We start from the raw sequence: 17,660 nt of genomic DNA, 5'->3' as shown, positions 1-17,660 counted from the left end.
TATTTAATAGCAGAAGGGGGCATTTCTTCAAGATGGGATTGCAAACTCTATTCTAAGAAAACTTGTGTTCTTGGCCACTCAACTGTTTCCTCACTTTTTTCCCCTCTATCAACTTATCTGTCCGACGTTCTATTCCTTAGGAGTGACCTCATGATATTTTGGGATTCAACATCCAAAAAGGTATAGTGAGCATAGAGTCATGCCATCGACAAGAACAGGAGCACGCTGCGGAGAAGGTACCCACTTGGGGAAAACATCTACCATGGATTCCATTCCACAATTCGTGCAACAACAAATTTTTGAACTCTGCGATCGAATAGCAGGAAAGATTATATAACTGGCCTACATTATGCTTGAAAGAAGAGCTTAAACTCTTTCACAGTCAAATCCTCAAGCACCAGATCCCCAAAGCTATCAAACAACTCAAGGAGTTGAACATGTTGAAGAATCCTAGTACAAAAAAAAAACTTTGCATCCATGTCAAAGAACATGCCACAAGCAAGGTGAATAATAGTTACCACCGATTGGAGAATGCATTCTCCCTGTAGATTTTTGATTTGGAGACCCCCCTTCCAACCCACCCACCCCTGAGAATTTTAAGCTTTCATCTTTAGAGTCTTACAAGGGTTGGAGTGATCCAACTGATCACATTGCCATTTGTGAGTCGGCTATATACCTTCTTAAGGTTTTTGATATTTTGAAGTATCAAATGTGCTAAACCTTACTAAGAGATTCGGCTAGGTGATTCAATGGACTCCAGATAGGATTTATTTCTTCATTCAGTGAGTTCAAAAAGCTATTCATGGTGTAGTTTGCTAGCACCCAAAATCCTACAAGGCTCGGAAGCTCTATATCATGCCAAATAGGAGTCAACTTGCCTCCGGGCATACGTCACTCATTTGTAGAAGGACATGTTGGAAGTGAGGAACCTAAAACCTGTGATAGTAAGGGTTTCCCTAGTGCAAGGACTCAAGAGTGCCTAGATTAAATAATTCTTGGGCTTATGTAAATCAGATACTTTGGCCAAGCATTTTGAATTGGCCAATGATCATTTTGCGATGGAAGTGCATGTCAAGTCACCTATTTTAAAAGGTAAAAATCTGATCGTCGCTCGAAAAAAATGGCTTGCGAGATGACGGGTGAAGGGAGAAAGATGGCCCTTGCCTGAAATATAAAAGATCTTGGTCATCTCATAGAGATAAAGAGGCTGATGAATATTCATGAAGGAGTTGATCAAACGAATGAAGAACTAGCGACCATGGAGTGCTAAAAGCTACTTAACTGAGGTTTTCAATAGTTGAGTTCGTTGAAGCTATTCAACATAAATACCTTAAGAAGGCTCCACCAAAGAGAATCAATGCTTTCCTCCAGAGCACCAACCAATTCTGCAATTATCATAAGGACCATGGTCACAACATGTAAGAGTGTAGACATCTCCTAAGCCTGGCCGAAGAATTGATGTCAGCCAGAATACTCAAAGAGTTTGTGGCCTCAATAGATCAAACCCAATAATAAGGGAAAGCAATTGCAGAAGATGACTCAGATTAGGTTGTCTGAGCAAACATTATCTACATTGCAGGGATAGTTCCAACTACAATGGGTGGAGAATCATGGGTGGAGAATCAGTAAGAAGATTCAACTATAAGAGGCTCCAAACAAGGGAATGTTGCAATGTTGCTTCTGCCTCAAAACGGAAGCTTCATCCCCAAATCATCTTTTTTTTATGCAAATTTGCCCTTGCAGCAAATCCCTGCAATGACACCATAATCATTTTGATGATGAGTAATAACTACTAGGTTGGTAGTATCTTGTTCAACACGGATAATTTGGGAAACATACTACTTAAATTAGTCTTTGAAAATTGCATTTCTTAACTAATCTCCTGGTGGCACTGACCAACCCATTGTTTGGTTTTTTTCATTTTTTGGGTGAGCAAAAGGAGGCCATGAGTATAATTGAGGCTATCAATCAAGTGAGGAGATGGTGACAATAAATTTACAAATATGAAGAACTTTTTGGTGGTTGATACGATACAACACGATATTTATTCACCCACTGCTCAATAATTTCCGAGAAGTGTAATCCACATATTATGTGGAGGTGAAGTTTCCATATCATGGGGAAGTAGTCATTGTCCGTGAAAAATTTTCAATACTTAATTAATTATAGATCAATACTTCACACAACTTCCATCCAAAACTTAATTAATTATCATTTTAAGGAAAAAGATAAAGAAAAATACTTAGAATTTATGAAGAAAACACAACAACAATTAAGTTTAAAACTAGAAATCATGTAAAAACACAAGAAGTCTAAATTAAAACCAAATGTAGTCACAAAAATAAAAACTTATCACAAATTCCTCTCTATTAAACTCTTGAAGTTCCTTTGAATCTCTTCCTTTCTCTTACAATCCTCCCTAGGTTTGGTCGTCCAACCCTAAAGGATTAAAATCTCTCTATCTCACTAACAAACTACAATGGATTCTTACTTAGAACTATCTAATCACTTTCTCCTTCACTAGGAATGTGAAAAAAGAGAACAAGCCCTAAATAAAATCCTATAACTCCTTACTTTCTACTCTCTAAAAGTGTCCTAAGTCTTCTATATCTCTATCTATCTCTATCTACTCTCTTTCAATTCATTCCAAGTCCTCCTTTTTATAGTTTTTCAAAAGGTGTTTTGGTGTCTCTTCAAAATGGGTCCACATTCAATGCATCTTCCAAGAGTCACCTCTTTTCAAGATCCATTTTAATGTATTTTTATGCCCATTAACTGTAGTCCACATTTTCACCAAAAGTTGCTTCAAATACCCCTTCGAAATTTGTCCAAAATTACTTGAATTTTCAATACTTAATTAATTATAGATCAATACTTCACACAACTTCCATCCAACACTTAATTAATTATCATTTTAAGGAAAAAGATAAAGAAAAATACTTAGAATTTATGAAGAAAACACAACAACAATTAAGTTTAAAACTAGAAATCATGTAAAAACACAAGAAGTCTAAATTAAAATCAAATGTAGTCACAAAAATAAAAACTTATCACAAATTCCTCTCTATTAAACTCTTGAAGTTCCTTTGAATCTCTTCCTTTCTCTTACAATCCTCCCTAGGTTTTGTCGTCCAACCCTAAAGGATTAAAATCTCTATATCTCACTAACAAACTACAATGGATTCTTACTTAGAACTATCTAATCACTTTCTCCTTCACTAGGAATTTGAAAAAAGAGAACAAGCCCTAAATAAAATCCTACAACTCCTTACTTTCAACTCTCTAAAAGTGTCCTAAGTCTTCTATCTATCTCTATCTACTGTCTTTCAATTCAATCCAAGTCCTCCTTTTTATAGTTTTTCAAAAGGTGCTTTGGTGTCTCTTCAAAATGTGTCCACATTCAATGCAACTTCCAAGAGTCACCTCTTTTCAAGATCCATTTTAATGTATTTTTATGCCCATTAACTGTAATCCACATTTTCACCAAGAGTTGCTTCAAACACCCCTTCAAAATTTGTCCAAAATTACTTGAATTTTCATCATTAACTACCTGACACGTAAGCGAGAGGTCTTCGGAGCTTAGGCGCGACCTTCTCCATCTCCTAGCGCTTAAGCGTTAGTCTTGGGCGCTTAGGCGCCACAGTTCATTTTCACAACTTCTTCATTTTTGCCCCAAATTTGATCTTTTTTCACTCATTTCACCATATTTCATCCCTTTAATTGTACCTGAAAGAAAAACACACAAATACCTTCCATTAAAGCTCAATATATTTAAAAATAGGTATAAAAATGTGTACATAAATGCTATATTTTTTTGTGTATCAATCACTTAGAATTAAATTTTCCTGAAAATAATTTCAATCTTATATTATATAATAAAACATCTTGCCAGACTAAGAAAAAAATGCTTTTTGAAGATGCTCTGATCATGCCAATTTTTCATTTTCTCCTTATAAATTTTAGCTTTCTCATAAGATTCATTTTTTATTTCATCAAGCTCATTTAATTGCAATAATTGTCTCTCTCTAGCATTTTTCAAATTGTAATTAAACTCTTTTATGGCCTTATAAGTTTTATGCTCAATTTCAACTGGCAAATGGCAAGCTTTTGCATATATGAGCTGATAGGGTGACATTCCAATAGGAGTTTTATAAGGAGTCTTATATGCCCACAATGCACTATCCAGTCTAGCAGACCAATCCTTCATGTTAGGATTAACAGTTTTTTCCAAAATTCTTTTAATATTACGATTAGATACTTATGCTTGACAACTAGTCTGGGGATTATAAGCTTTGGCAATTCTGTGCTTAATTCCAAACTTTTGAGTTAAAGTTTGAATCATTCTATTCTTAAAATGAATTCCCCCATCTATAATAATTACTCTCAACATTCCAAATCAAGTAAAAAAAATTTTCCTTAAAAATTTTGCAACACTCTTAGCATCACAGCGGGGTAAAGTAGCAGCTTCAATCTATTAAGAAACATAATCCACAGCTACCAAAATATAAATTTTTCCAGAAGATGATATAAATGGTCTCATGAAATCTAGACCCCAAGCATAAAAAATTTCAACTTCCAAAGTAAAATTAGGGGCATTTTATTTCTTCTAGAAATATTGCCTACTCTCTGACTTCTATCACAAGTATTTATATAATTATTAACATCCCTAAATCAAGTAAAACAATAAAATCAAGATTGTAAAATTTAAACGTAGTTTTATCAACCCCAAAATGTCCCCCATAATCTAATTTATGACATTTTTGCATAATTTATAGATTTTATCTTATTGGTATGCATCTTTGAATATTTAAGTCCTTACATTGCTTATATAAATAAGGGTCATCCCAAAGTAAAATTTCAAATCATGAATGAATTTTTTTATTTGAAGGTTATCTAATCCGTAGGGTAAAATGTTACTAACTAAGTAGTTAACTATATCAGCATACCATGAAATTCTCCATGCATTATTTACATATAATTGTTCATTAGAAAACTTTTCATTTATTTTATCATTAAAGTTAACATTATGTTCTTATTAAAGCCTTGATAAATGTTTAGTTATTTGATTATCAGTACCCTTCCTATCTACTACCTAGAAATCAAATTCTTACATTAGAAGGACCCATATAATTAATTATGCTTTTGCATCCTTCTTCATCATTAACTATTTAATAGCAGAATAATCATTATGCACAATACATTTAACTCTAATAAGATAAGTCTAAATTTATCAAAAGTATACACAATGGCTTATAAATCTTTTTCAGTGGTGGTGTAATTCATTTGAGCTTCATTAAGGGTTTTATTAGCATAGTATATCGCTTTAAAAGTTTTATTGTACTTTTTCCCTAATACAACCCTTATAGGATAATCACTAACATCACACATTAATTCAAAGGGTTTTTCCCAGTCAGATGAAATAATGATTGGTGTAGTGATTAATTTTTTCTTTTAATAAACTAAAGACATTTAGGCATTCATCATTAAAATCAAAGTTTGTATCTTTTTCTAAAAGATGAGATAATGGCATTATAATTTTTGAAAAATCTTTAATATATCGCCTATAGAACCTAGCATGTCCCAAAAAAACTTCTTACTCCTCTTACAGATGTAGGAAGTGGTAATTCAACAATAACTTGAATTTTTGCTGAATTTACTTACACGCCATTTTTCAGAAATCTTATGTCCTAATACAATTCCTCCTGTAACCATAAATTGACATTTTTCCCACTTATGAATGAAATTTATTTCTCTTAGTGTTTTAGAATTATTGTTAAGTGATCTAAACATGAACTGAAAGAGTTTCCAAAAAATGATAAATCAACCATAAAAACTTTAATTCCATTCTCAATTACGTCACAAAAAATTTACATTATACATCTTTGAAAGGTTGCAGGTGCATTGCATAATTTAAATGACTTTCTTCTAAAAGCAAAAGTTTCATATTGACTAGTAAATACTGTCTTCTCTTTATCCTCAAGAGCTTTGGGTATTTGGTGGTATCTAGAATATCCATCAAAAAAGTAGAAATAACGATGCACAGCTAGTCTATCCAACATTTGGTCCAGAAAAACTAGAGGAAAATGATATTTCCTAATAGTGAAATTTATTTTTTTATAATCAATATAGATTCGCCATCCAGTGACTTGTTTTGTAGGAATTAATTCATTCCTTTTGTTAATAATTATTGTCACTCTCTCTTTCTTAGGAACACAATGAATATGACCAACCTAAGAACTGTCGGAAATATGATAAATAATTTCAACATTCAACAACTTTAAAATTTATTTCTTAACAACTTCTTTCATTATAAGGGTTCAATCATCTTTGAGGATCAGCCTTAGGCTTATAATTATCTTCCATTATAATTTTTTTGCATACAGATTAAAGGGCTAATTCTTTTAATATCAGCCAATGTCCATCCAAATAATTTCTTTTGATTTTTCAATGTGTTGGCATCAATTTTTTATGTCACGAGTGTAGGGTGTCCACCCGTGTGACTCGGGATAGTCTACGGCTAGTCTGTAACATTCGGTAGTTCAGACACCCACCTGAAACCTTTTGGCGCGTGTTGAGGGGCACGTAGCCAAGGTCATCCTGCTAGGCTCTGGCTTTCGCTTAGGCAAAGGTCGGTCGGCATTTTTGCACGTCGGACAAGCCCGATTGGGTTAACAAATATTGTGCATCAAGTTGTACAGGAAATTGGCTTGAATTGGCCTGTTCATTGATGAAGTTTTCCATATGATCCTAGATGACAAAACGGACTGCGTCAACGCGTCCGGAACGTCGATTTTACTCGGGAAGGAAACCCATATTGTCAGGTTTCTGTGTTCATGTGAAAAGTTCACAAATTGAGAATTTTGAATAATAAATAACATTAATATTATAAAAAAAATTAAATGGGTCTCTAAATCCCTAAATATTTCCCTCGGCTCCCCATCCAACCGAACAAAAAAAAAACCCTACCCTCTTTAATCACACATAACCCAGCCTTACCCTCCCATTCACGAAACCTAGCCACCGACCGTAAGCTCCTCGCGCCTCGGTCCCCCCTGGCCTGCAAGCTTCTTTGGCAAATGCTCTATTGCTGGTGCCTCCTGACATCAACTAGCCTGTTGCTCGCAGATCACTCTCACAGGCAGAGCTCCCAAGCCGCACAGTTTTGCCCATGCCACGCCGAGCTTCTGTTTCGTCGGCCTCCTGCCGGCGACCAAGCTCTCGTCGATGACCTTCATCTTGGTATGGCTTCCCTCTCATGTGTGAGATCTAGGGCAGACCCATTTTTCCCACGCCACATCTGGCCCTCACCGGCTCTTCTCCTCAACACCGGCTCTTGTCATCGGATTTTGAAGCATGGGCTGCATCTACTGCTGTCGGCTAAGCCTCCTAGAGCTCCCCCTTTTCATTGTCTTCTCTCCTCTTTGTTTCCATTGAACGTAGCTAGAAAGGCATTGAAGGGATCACAATTTACAAAGGTTGAAAATCCCATTTTCTTTCCCCTTTCCTTGCTATTCTCTTGCCTCTGGTAGTCGCATCATCCTCTTGTCACTGGCGATGCTGGTCAAGCTTCCCTTGGCCTCTCCATGTTGCATGCGACCCCTTATCGAAGGTACATATTTGGTTATATTTTTATATGTAGAAATTAGTTATTTTTAAATAATTTGCATACCTCACTAACTCTTGCCCTCATTAGGTATTTTTTGTTGTCTTGTGCACGTTCTACGAGGCACACTAAAGCATGAACCGGATGCTGGAGAGCTTGGAGCAAGAAAAAAAATGCATCTGCAACCATCACGGTGGTGAGATTTTCTAACATCTAGCTGGCCCTAGGCGTGTGGGTTTGATCACCCACATGGGGTGTGTGCGCCGGCGTGGGTCGGTGCGACGACGTGTCTGCCTAATGGATCATTGAATTTCCTAGAGCTAGCCTTTAGGTTATGATTTATCGTGTGTAGCCAACACCCTCCGTAAAGCTGAGTGTAGCCTTAGCACAAGTCTCGATGGGTCGAAGTCCCTCACTCCCTTTGCTTTGGATTCCCCAGGTTTACTTGGAGAAGTTGGGAGGTCGGACTTGGAAAAGCAAGAGAAGCTTTATAGTTGGCTCGCTTTGCAAAGTCTGAAGGAGTTCATAAAATAAGAAAAGCTTCGTAGCTATCCTATTTTGTGGCGTCATGGAGAGTTTCCCCCTTGGAGTTCCAGGAGAAACTCCCCACATTTCCTCACGAGAGCAAGAGGCAGCGGTGTCGCACATCCAAGGGTATAAACATTAGGTTTCCCAGATGAGGTCATTAGTATGAGCGTGGCTTGCTATCATATGTGGTCATTTGCACATCATTGTTTGCATGTGCATGTCTTGCATGTTACATATTGTATGTCATATATCGCACCGACACTTGCGCTTGCACCTTGCATCTTGCATCTACACTTGCACCTTGCACCTTGCATCTACAATTGCAACTTATATCTCACATTTGCACTTGCACCAGCACCACTAGTGCCTTGATCGGTCACCCTAGATCGGTCAACACTACTTATGCCTCAGTCAGTCATCCCAAACTGGTCGACTCATCACTATGGTTCGACCAGCCACCACAACTTGATCGACCGACCACTTGCACCACTGCCTGTTATGTGTGTCCATATGCATGATTGTTTGCATGTTCACCTATCTTTTTGCCTATCTGGGTCACTAACTCAACACCACACCCATTTCTTCGGGCCACTGCCGCCATGACACGCCATCTCCTCCAGTCACTGCCGCCTTAGCACGCCTTTTTTGGGTCGCTACCTTCATAACACTCTCATCCCTTTTGGTCACTACCGCTTCAGTACACCACCTTTGGGCCACTGCCTCCATGGCATGTCCTTCACTTTTGGTCACTGCAGCTATGACACACCTATTTTTTTGGGTCGTTGCCTTCAAGGCACGCCCATCTTTTGATCACTGTCGTTACGACACAACTATTTCTTCGGACCGCTACCTTCACGACATGCCCACCCTTTGGATCACTGTCATTACGACACACCCATTTGTTTGAGGCGTTGCCTCTATGACATGCCCATCTTTTTTGAGTCATTGCCTCACCATACACTCATCACTTTTGTCACATGACTGTTCGCACTTGTATTTGCATGTTTGCATGGGTAGCGAGCCAGGCTCATTAGGAGAGTGACCCCGTGTTGGTCGCGATGCCTTAACGAGCATTGCTTGTTGTGTTAATCCCGGTGAGCAATGTGAGTTAAGTCATCGGGATTGACACAATTATGACTGTGCTAAAGATCTAATAGATCTAACTCGTGTCTTACTCTTCGTGACACCCTTTAGATCCTTTGCATCTTTAGGATGGGGTTGGTATGACGACCCTGTCAAAGTCATACTGTCATAGACTTACCCCGCAATTATACACCAGGTTGACGTAATTTTCATTTGATGGTGTGCTAGGCTAGGATTTAGCGTGCTAGGTAGCCTTTTTGATACCTGGTTATTATTCTTTGCTGGATTGGTTGCTCTAGACAGGTATCTTTCTTTTGCATTATGCTTGTGGTGTGACTACGTGCTGCATATGTGTGGTAGTATGTTAGGGCATTTTTTCTGCAGGGAGTCATGCCTATTTTTCCACACACACACATGTACCGCTATGGGGTAGCATGTGATGATTTCTAACTCTTTTGCTTGCAGGTGTTACTTAGCTCCCCCACTTTTAAAGCAAGGCTCATGATACGTTATTTGCATGTTAGCTTTCCCGCTGACACTTATTTTCATGCAGGATTGAGTCTTTTTCTTTTCTCTATGTATTTTTAGAGTCTAGTAGAGACCTGTAGCAAAAATAAGATACGAGCACGGGTTTTGAGATGTTTGGTGTGGAAACCACATAGAGGGGACCAGGAGTAGATGCTCGTGCCCGGTATAATAATTCTGCATTTTATATTGATGTATAGAATTAGTACCGGGCATGTATATGTGGAGTCCGACCACATTTTTCTTTTTAGGGATATGTTGCTGACCCAACGATATCGACCTATTTATTATTTTGATTTGGCTTGTCTTTTTGCATTTTGCATCATGTTGCATGTCTGCAAATTTGCATGTGTTTTTCTGTGTTTCTTTCTGTGGTTTATCTAGGATTTCACGATATAATCTAAGCTCATTAAGCACCCTAAAATTGTAATTTTCTACAAAATCTTAAATAAAATATTTGAGATAATTAAAATTTAGGATTAAAATATTCAGGATCTAAAAATTGTAACTTTTACTTTCTTGCATATATTAATAGGGTCTCCACAATACTTAAGGACCGCTCTAGATAACTACATCATATTTGCATGTTGCGAGGAGAAGTTCCTTTGCTTCTCCAACCTGACTGGCCCAACATACCTCTTTATAGGTGGTTGTCACCTAGGGTATTAGAAGGCTCTCTAACCCATACGGGGTGTAAGTCCTTTTGTTTGGAGTGTTTCCAGCTTTGTAGCTGAACCTCCACTTTTTTTTCTTTCCTGAGGCATTCTTGCCACTTCAACAGGTATAAGTCCCACCTCTTGGAGCTCCAGCTTTTAGTCATAAGATAGAGTTTCCTTTCTTTGACCTTAGGGCTACCGAGGTTCCCGTGGACGACACAATTCACGGATTGCTGACCAAGAATCTCAGGGCGTGTTGGGTCGACTACCTTCACGACCGGGTAAACTTATGGTCCTAGTAGCTGTGGATGACAAGTTTGTGGTACCCCGACCCAGTTACCTCTACCTTCTAGGATCACTCTACCTTCCTTTTGTTGATCCTCTTTGAGCCGTGTCGGTCCTTTGACTTTGTTAAAATCATCTTGATGGCTCGTTGTCGATGAGCTACCGCTTATTAGAGCTACGACGATTTGTCCTCTAACCTTTGGCCCGGACATGCTTTGACGTGTTGAAATATCTCATCAAGATGATTTAGGTTATTCTATGGGCTGCATATGTCGATGAGCCGCCACCCATTTCAGGATGTGAGAGACTGACTCTTTGTCTGATTGCTTAGCGTGAGCTTTACGCGTGCTTTGAAGCATCGAGACTGTTCCCACACAGAATAACCTTCCTTTGGGTACCTATTGCCCCAAGTTCACGATAATCCAAGAAAAACTCCTTTTATCAAGAGTATTCTTAGGTACCGCCCAATATGTAATTAACCAAATGGGACACATCTCCTTGGGAGTGCTCTTGCCCCAGAACAAGCACCTCCACCCGACTCTATGATTTTGGGTAGTCTACGTAGGTATTCTTTCGTAGATATCGGTTTAAGGTGCTTTCACCCGATCTGTTTTAGGAAAACACTCTTAACCTATCCTTACGAGGTTTACCGCACGTAGGCTCTCCACATTTTGTGTAATATATTGTTTTTTTCTTTGTCGTATGTCCCTTCTTATTCAATTCCTCTCCGCTTTGAATCACTAATTTGATTCGGGAGGGAGATTTAGTCAAATGGGGGAAGTATACGACGATCGACAAGCTGACGACTCCTTCTAAAATAAAAGAGAGAAAACCAAATGAAAACACAATGCTTCAATAATTTTTCTTCCTATTCTACAGTCAAGTCTAAGGATATTATAACTATTAATGTAGATGAGTTTCTCAAAAATGCATATTTGATCCCGACTTTTTATATGTAAGGATTTATGAAGCTGACACCACTACAGTGCCAAAAACTTGATCCTTGTATGAAAAATAAATTTTGTAAAATATATATAATTATAGGAAATTAATAATGGGATTCTACGCAAGTATACGTATCATTATCAAGTAATTAAGGACTTTCTATTTAAGCCCCAAATATCGATCTCACAGGAAATGTGTAAATTGGCAATGATAAGTTTTACTAGGAAATTTACAGAAAATCAAACCAAATCGCTGTCACTAATTTCAAATGTTGAGATGTTATCAAAACTAAAGTACTTAACTATTAACAAAATAGAAATGCGAAGTTTAAAAAGTAAATACTAATCTACTAACTATGTTTATTTAATGAAGATTTCTTATGTGAAAAGCATCATTCCCACTACAATGAGGTTCTGGTGAAATGAGACGAGATAAATGTTTATAATATGTATTGTGTCAAATAGGAGCAATAATAATTCTCTACCCTGATACAATGCATAGAAAATCATTGGGTAATTCCAGGTCTAGTCCCTAAATCTGTGGCTAGGCTAATAGGATATCGGCTCCCACTCTAGAGCTCTCACTTCCCTTCACCTGAAGGTTAACTCTTGCTTGATTTTTTAAACACTAAGACCAAATTGAGGATTTTAGTCTGTCACCCTAAATATTCTCCAATTCTACACCCAACAAAGAATATTTCCTATTTATTTGTACTTAATTCCATGAACGAATTTCTCCTCCATGAAATCAAATGTGATCCTTACTCTGTTGTAGAACCCATACTCCATTTCCCGGATCATATGTTTCACAACATATTTTAACAATTTAATTGGCTAGATCGAAATGTAAATTAAGTTCGGAGTTGAAAAATCATCACAATTTATTTTTTGTTTTAATATTGGCACATTTATTATTGGCACATCATATTATCTCTTCATTTCACCATATCTCCGAGTAGGGAGAAAGATAGAGGGAACTACTCAGATTTTATAAGAAAGACACAACAAAACACAAATTTCATATATAAAAGAAAGTTCATACAACACTAATAAATAAACAAAACTTATCTAAAACTCTTTCTAAAAGCAAATCCATTTGTAGCCTTTTCTTAGAAATGCAGGAAGAAGATATCTCTCACTTTTCTCCTTCTCTAACACTCTTACAGAAAGTTTCACACTAAATCTCACAACACAAGCTCTAAAATCTAAAATAAAAATCTGTAATGGACTCTAATATGGTGGTGGAATGAAGATGGATTATGAAGAATGGCAAAATTGGAGCGTGGAGTGAAAAGGAGAGCATTTCCTTATGAATTTCGGCCCCAAATAAAGCCCAAGGTTGGTTCTCCATAAGGTTCCTCCAAAAACTCTTCAAAAATCGTCCAAATACATCGAACCTTCTAGAAATGGGGGCTAAACCGCCTTTGGCACCGTCGGTGCTAGTCTGGCGCTGTCGGCGCTGAGTAAAAATTTCATATATTATGTTGCTCTACGTCATCGACGCTGCCCTTGGCACGGTCGGCGCTGAGTACTTCTTCAAAAAGGTCATTTTGACTACAAATTTCATCATTTTTGCTTCCTTTCTGATTTAAGCTCTAAAAATCAACAATCTGCAAGAAAACATCAAAATACCTTCCATTAAGGTGCAATATCATCAAAAATAAGTATCAAAAATGGGTCTAAAAATGTATATATTTTTGGTGTATCAATATTATAAATGAGCAGTGAACATCTTCATTTAAAGTTTAGGAGGGTTTTCTATTGAAGGAATCATAGGTTTACTATATTTAGTAATATCGAAAATTTCAAAATTATCCTAAACATAATTTGAATCCTCATTAATTATCTCATTTGATTTGCCTTCAAAATCAATTTCATCTTCACTTTTCAATTCTTTTTGATCTGTTATGACTTCACATCTTTCTTGAATATGATTAACAACCATATAATCAAAACTGTCCATTATATGACATTTACCATATTTTCCTTTATTAGAATACTTCGTTAATTTATGCACATTAAACGTAACTTCCTGATCATTAACTATCATGGTTAGTTCTTCTTTTTACACATCTTTCATCGCTCCTCCATAAGCAAGGAATGGTCTCCCTGAAATGATAGGTATTTCTTTATCTTCTTTCTTATCTAGCACAATGAAATCAATATGGAAGATAAATTCATCCACTTTAACCAACACATCCTCTACAACCTCTTTAGAATAGATGATAGATCGATCAACTAACTATAGGGTTACAGTAGTGGGAGAAATCTCCCTTAAACCTAACCTTCTAAAAGTAGATAAAGACATAAGATTAATGTTAGCTCCTAACTCACATAAAGCTTTTCCACAATATTTTTCTCTAATCACACAAAGTATAGTGAAGCTACCAGGATCTTTAAGTTTTTTAGAAAGCTTTTTCTGAATTATTGTACTACATTCTTCACTAAGTGCAACAGTTTCATAATCTTTGAACTTTAACTTGACATCTCTTCTAAAGCTTCTGCAATGGGAATATTAATTGTAAACTTTTTAATATCTTAAAAAATTTAGAAAATTATTGATCTAACTTTTGCTACAAGTATTTGAGAAAAAGAAGGTGGTGGTATTTTTAAATTAATCTTAGTTGGAGAGATAGTTTTTCCACTTTTTTAGGAATAGTTTCTTCAGGTTTTTCAATCTCTCTATTTTCTCTCTCAACTTGAATCTCTTTTTGAACTCCAACATTTAATTCATTTCCACTCCTAAGTTGGACAGCTTTAACTTGCTCTTGTTCTTTATTTTTATTTTTAGGAATGAATTGAACATTACTAGGAAGAATTTTCTGAGGCCTATTGCTAAGTGCGTTAGCACATTACCCTAGCTGATTCTCAATGTTTCAAATAGCAACACTTTGACTTTAAATTTGACTTCTCATTTGTAACACCACTTCTTCCATAGATAACTTCTTACACTTCTTCCATAGATAACTTCTTCTCCTTAATTTTTTTGTTACTATTAAATCCAAAATCATAAGTAGGTCAACAGTTAGCACTACTCTAGTTGTTCCAGTTTCCCAATGGGTTTACTTGGTTGTTCCCTTGTTGTTGACTTTCACCACTAGAATTGTTATTTTAGTTAAAATTAGGATGATTTTTCCAACCTAGGTTGTAAAAGTTAGAATATGAGTTATTGGGTCTATTATTAATAACATTTCAAGTTACTAATGAGGTTTGAGAATCAATCATCTGTACTAATGAATTTTCTTCAATCACATGAAGTGTTAGAGGAAAATTCATTCCAATTTGATCTATTTTATTATATTATGCTGCAACTTGAGATGAAACCATTGAAATAACATCATTATCATGAATACTTGCTACTATCTTTGGATTTACCCTTTAAGAAGGACATTAAAAATTATTTGTAGTCATCTTTTCAATTAATACATAAGCTTGATCAAATGGTTTTGACATTAATGAACCTCCAACAGCAACGTCTATGATAGATCTAAGGGATCCTGCTAACCCACTATAAAAAGTTTGAATGATTAATCAGTCTATTAAAGCATGATGTAGACACTTTTTAACGAGTTCATTACTATTTTCCCAAGCTTTGTATATTGACTCTCCTTCAAACTGAGTAAAAGAAGTAATATCATTTCTAGGTTTATCAATTTTTTTGAGGTGAAAAATACTTAGCAAAGAATTTTTATGCTAAATCCCCCTAAGTTCTAATAGATCCAAGTGTTAATGAGTTCAACCACATCTTAGCTTTATTCCTTAAAAAGTCTATGTTAGAAAGTGACGTTTGATGCGCCATCATATTTAAATTTAGCACACATTTTGAAAAAAAAACTTGTTAAATGTAAAATTGAGTCCTCAAATGGTGTTTCCTAAACTAATTATTTTGTATCATTTATATAATTGTACGTTTAAGTTCAAATGAGTTGCCCTATACTAGGAGTTTTTATACTTAAGTGAAATTCATCTATCGTAGGGTTCACATTGCCCCTTAAAGGTCTTTGTAAATTATGTTGTTCATTTTCAAAATTTTGACATTCAATGTTATTTTGCAACGTGTTCATCATTTCTTGAAAATTACGAAGTCATTATTGTTTTCTAATTTTGTTTCTTATTGTTTGTTCTAATTCAAAATTGTAAGGCACTAAACCATCATATCTTAAACTTCACATACACAAGGTAAAGTTTCGGAAAATAAAAGTACTTCTAAATATTTTTAATTGTTGGGTTTTTTTTTAATGTTTTATGATTTTTGAAAATGAAAAATTAATAAAGTTTATTTTTAATTCTCCTAAAATAATTCTACAGTTCAAATAAAATTCTAAATTAAAAATTTCTATCGCTGTCCTCGGTAACGACGGGAAAAACTTGACCGAACTCGCAATTACACAGATATTTATACTACAAAAGATTACATAAAAACTTGGCAAAAATTACATTAGTGGCTAGTGTAAATAAATAAAATGATTTAGAAAAAAAATTATAAGTCATCACACGGTGGGTACTATGCAATTGTACGTATCGTTTCAAGTAATATAGGATTTTCTTTAAAAACCTCAGTATTGATCCCACGAGAAAAGTTGTAACTTTGTAATATCTAAATTACAGATAAAAATGATAGGGGAAAGGTGTCAAAAGTTTTGTAAAGGATTACAACTAAATTTACGTGCAATCAAAATTTAAAGAGAAAGTAAGAACAAAGTTTAAAAGATTAATAAGTTTAAAAGAGTTCAAATATAATGAAAAATCTTTCCCCTTGCAGAGAGATCTTAATCAATGTAGGAATTGAGTGATTAAAATAATAAAACAATGTATTGTGACAAATAGGAGCATACATATTCTTTACCCCCTCTAGGTGCTAGCAAAAATCATTGGCTAACCTTAAATTTGTTCCAGCTTGTGTAGTAGTGTTGAGTAGATTCTAACCTCTCACTTCCCGATTACCCACTATGCCCTATCTATCTAACCTATTAGGGACCCTTAGATCCATACTCAAGATCAAATTGACAAAATAATCTAGACTGTCACCCGAGAAACATCAATTTTAAAGTCAATGAAGAATCGGTGAAAATACCATCACAATTTTATAAAATAAATAGAAATATTTAAATCAATCTCATCTCACTTTATTAATTCTCATATGCAAGGAGAAAGAAGGAAAAACTACTAAGAATTCATGGAGATAAAACAAAAACACATGATTTGTATTGAAAGTCAAGCCTTAACAACAAAAACTCAAATACAAATACAAATTACTTATCTTATGTCTTCTCTTTAAGCAATTCCTGAAGTCTCTATAGCAATCTCCAAACTATTCTTCTACAGACAAAGCATCATAAATATAAACTCACACACCCACTTAAAAACTTGAAACTCACACCCAAAGGCCTTTCAAAAACTCTCTAAAAGACTCTTTTTTTGTTCAGCAATTGACCCTTTTAATAGATAATTGAATTAACCAAGGGTCACTTTAAGCACCCATTCAAAATTTGGCCAAATTCAATGCATGTTTTAGAAAATCAATTACCGGCGCTATAACACATACGAAGTGTTTCCATTTTGCTCTCATTTTCTCTAAATATCTACTCCTTGTACCTGAAACCAAAAACATACAAAATACCTTCATTTAAAGTGCAATATCATAAAAAATGTGACTAAAATGAACATTGATCATATATTAAAAACATGTAATTTTAAGGTGTATCATCTATGGACTATCTTAGAGGACTAGTAAGGGAATTTACACCCCATAAATAAATTCAAAACAATTCTTGACTCCTCTTTTGAAGCCCCATCTGAGTGGCCACAAGCTCCAAATGTCATTTTGTATGGCTAAGACCAACATGTGAAGGCTCAAGTGTGAGCTCCTTTAGGTTCAATCAAGCCTTAGGACAACCCTAGGCGGCTCAGGTTGGGTATCACACACACCACCACACACTCAAATCTAACAAATTCCCCACATACCTCAAAACCCTAAAATCACATGCACTGGACCTATCTCCTTAACTCTTTGGGAAACTCACATGGATGGTCCAA

This window comes from Phalaenopsis equestris, unplaced genomic scaffold (genome assembly GCF_001263595.1).
Source record: "Phalaenopsis equestris unplaced genomic scaffold, ASM126359v1 Scaffold000154, whole genome shotgun sequence".
NCBI classification, from domain to species: Eukaryota; Viridiplantae; Streptophyta; class Magnoliopsida; order Asparagales; family Orchidaceae; genus Phalaenopsis; species Phalaenopsis equestris.
The sequence above is the reverse complement of the archived record's forward strand: the minus strand, read 5'-3'. Positions refer to the sequence as shown.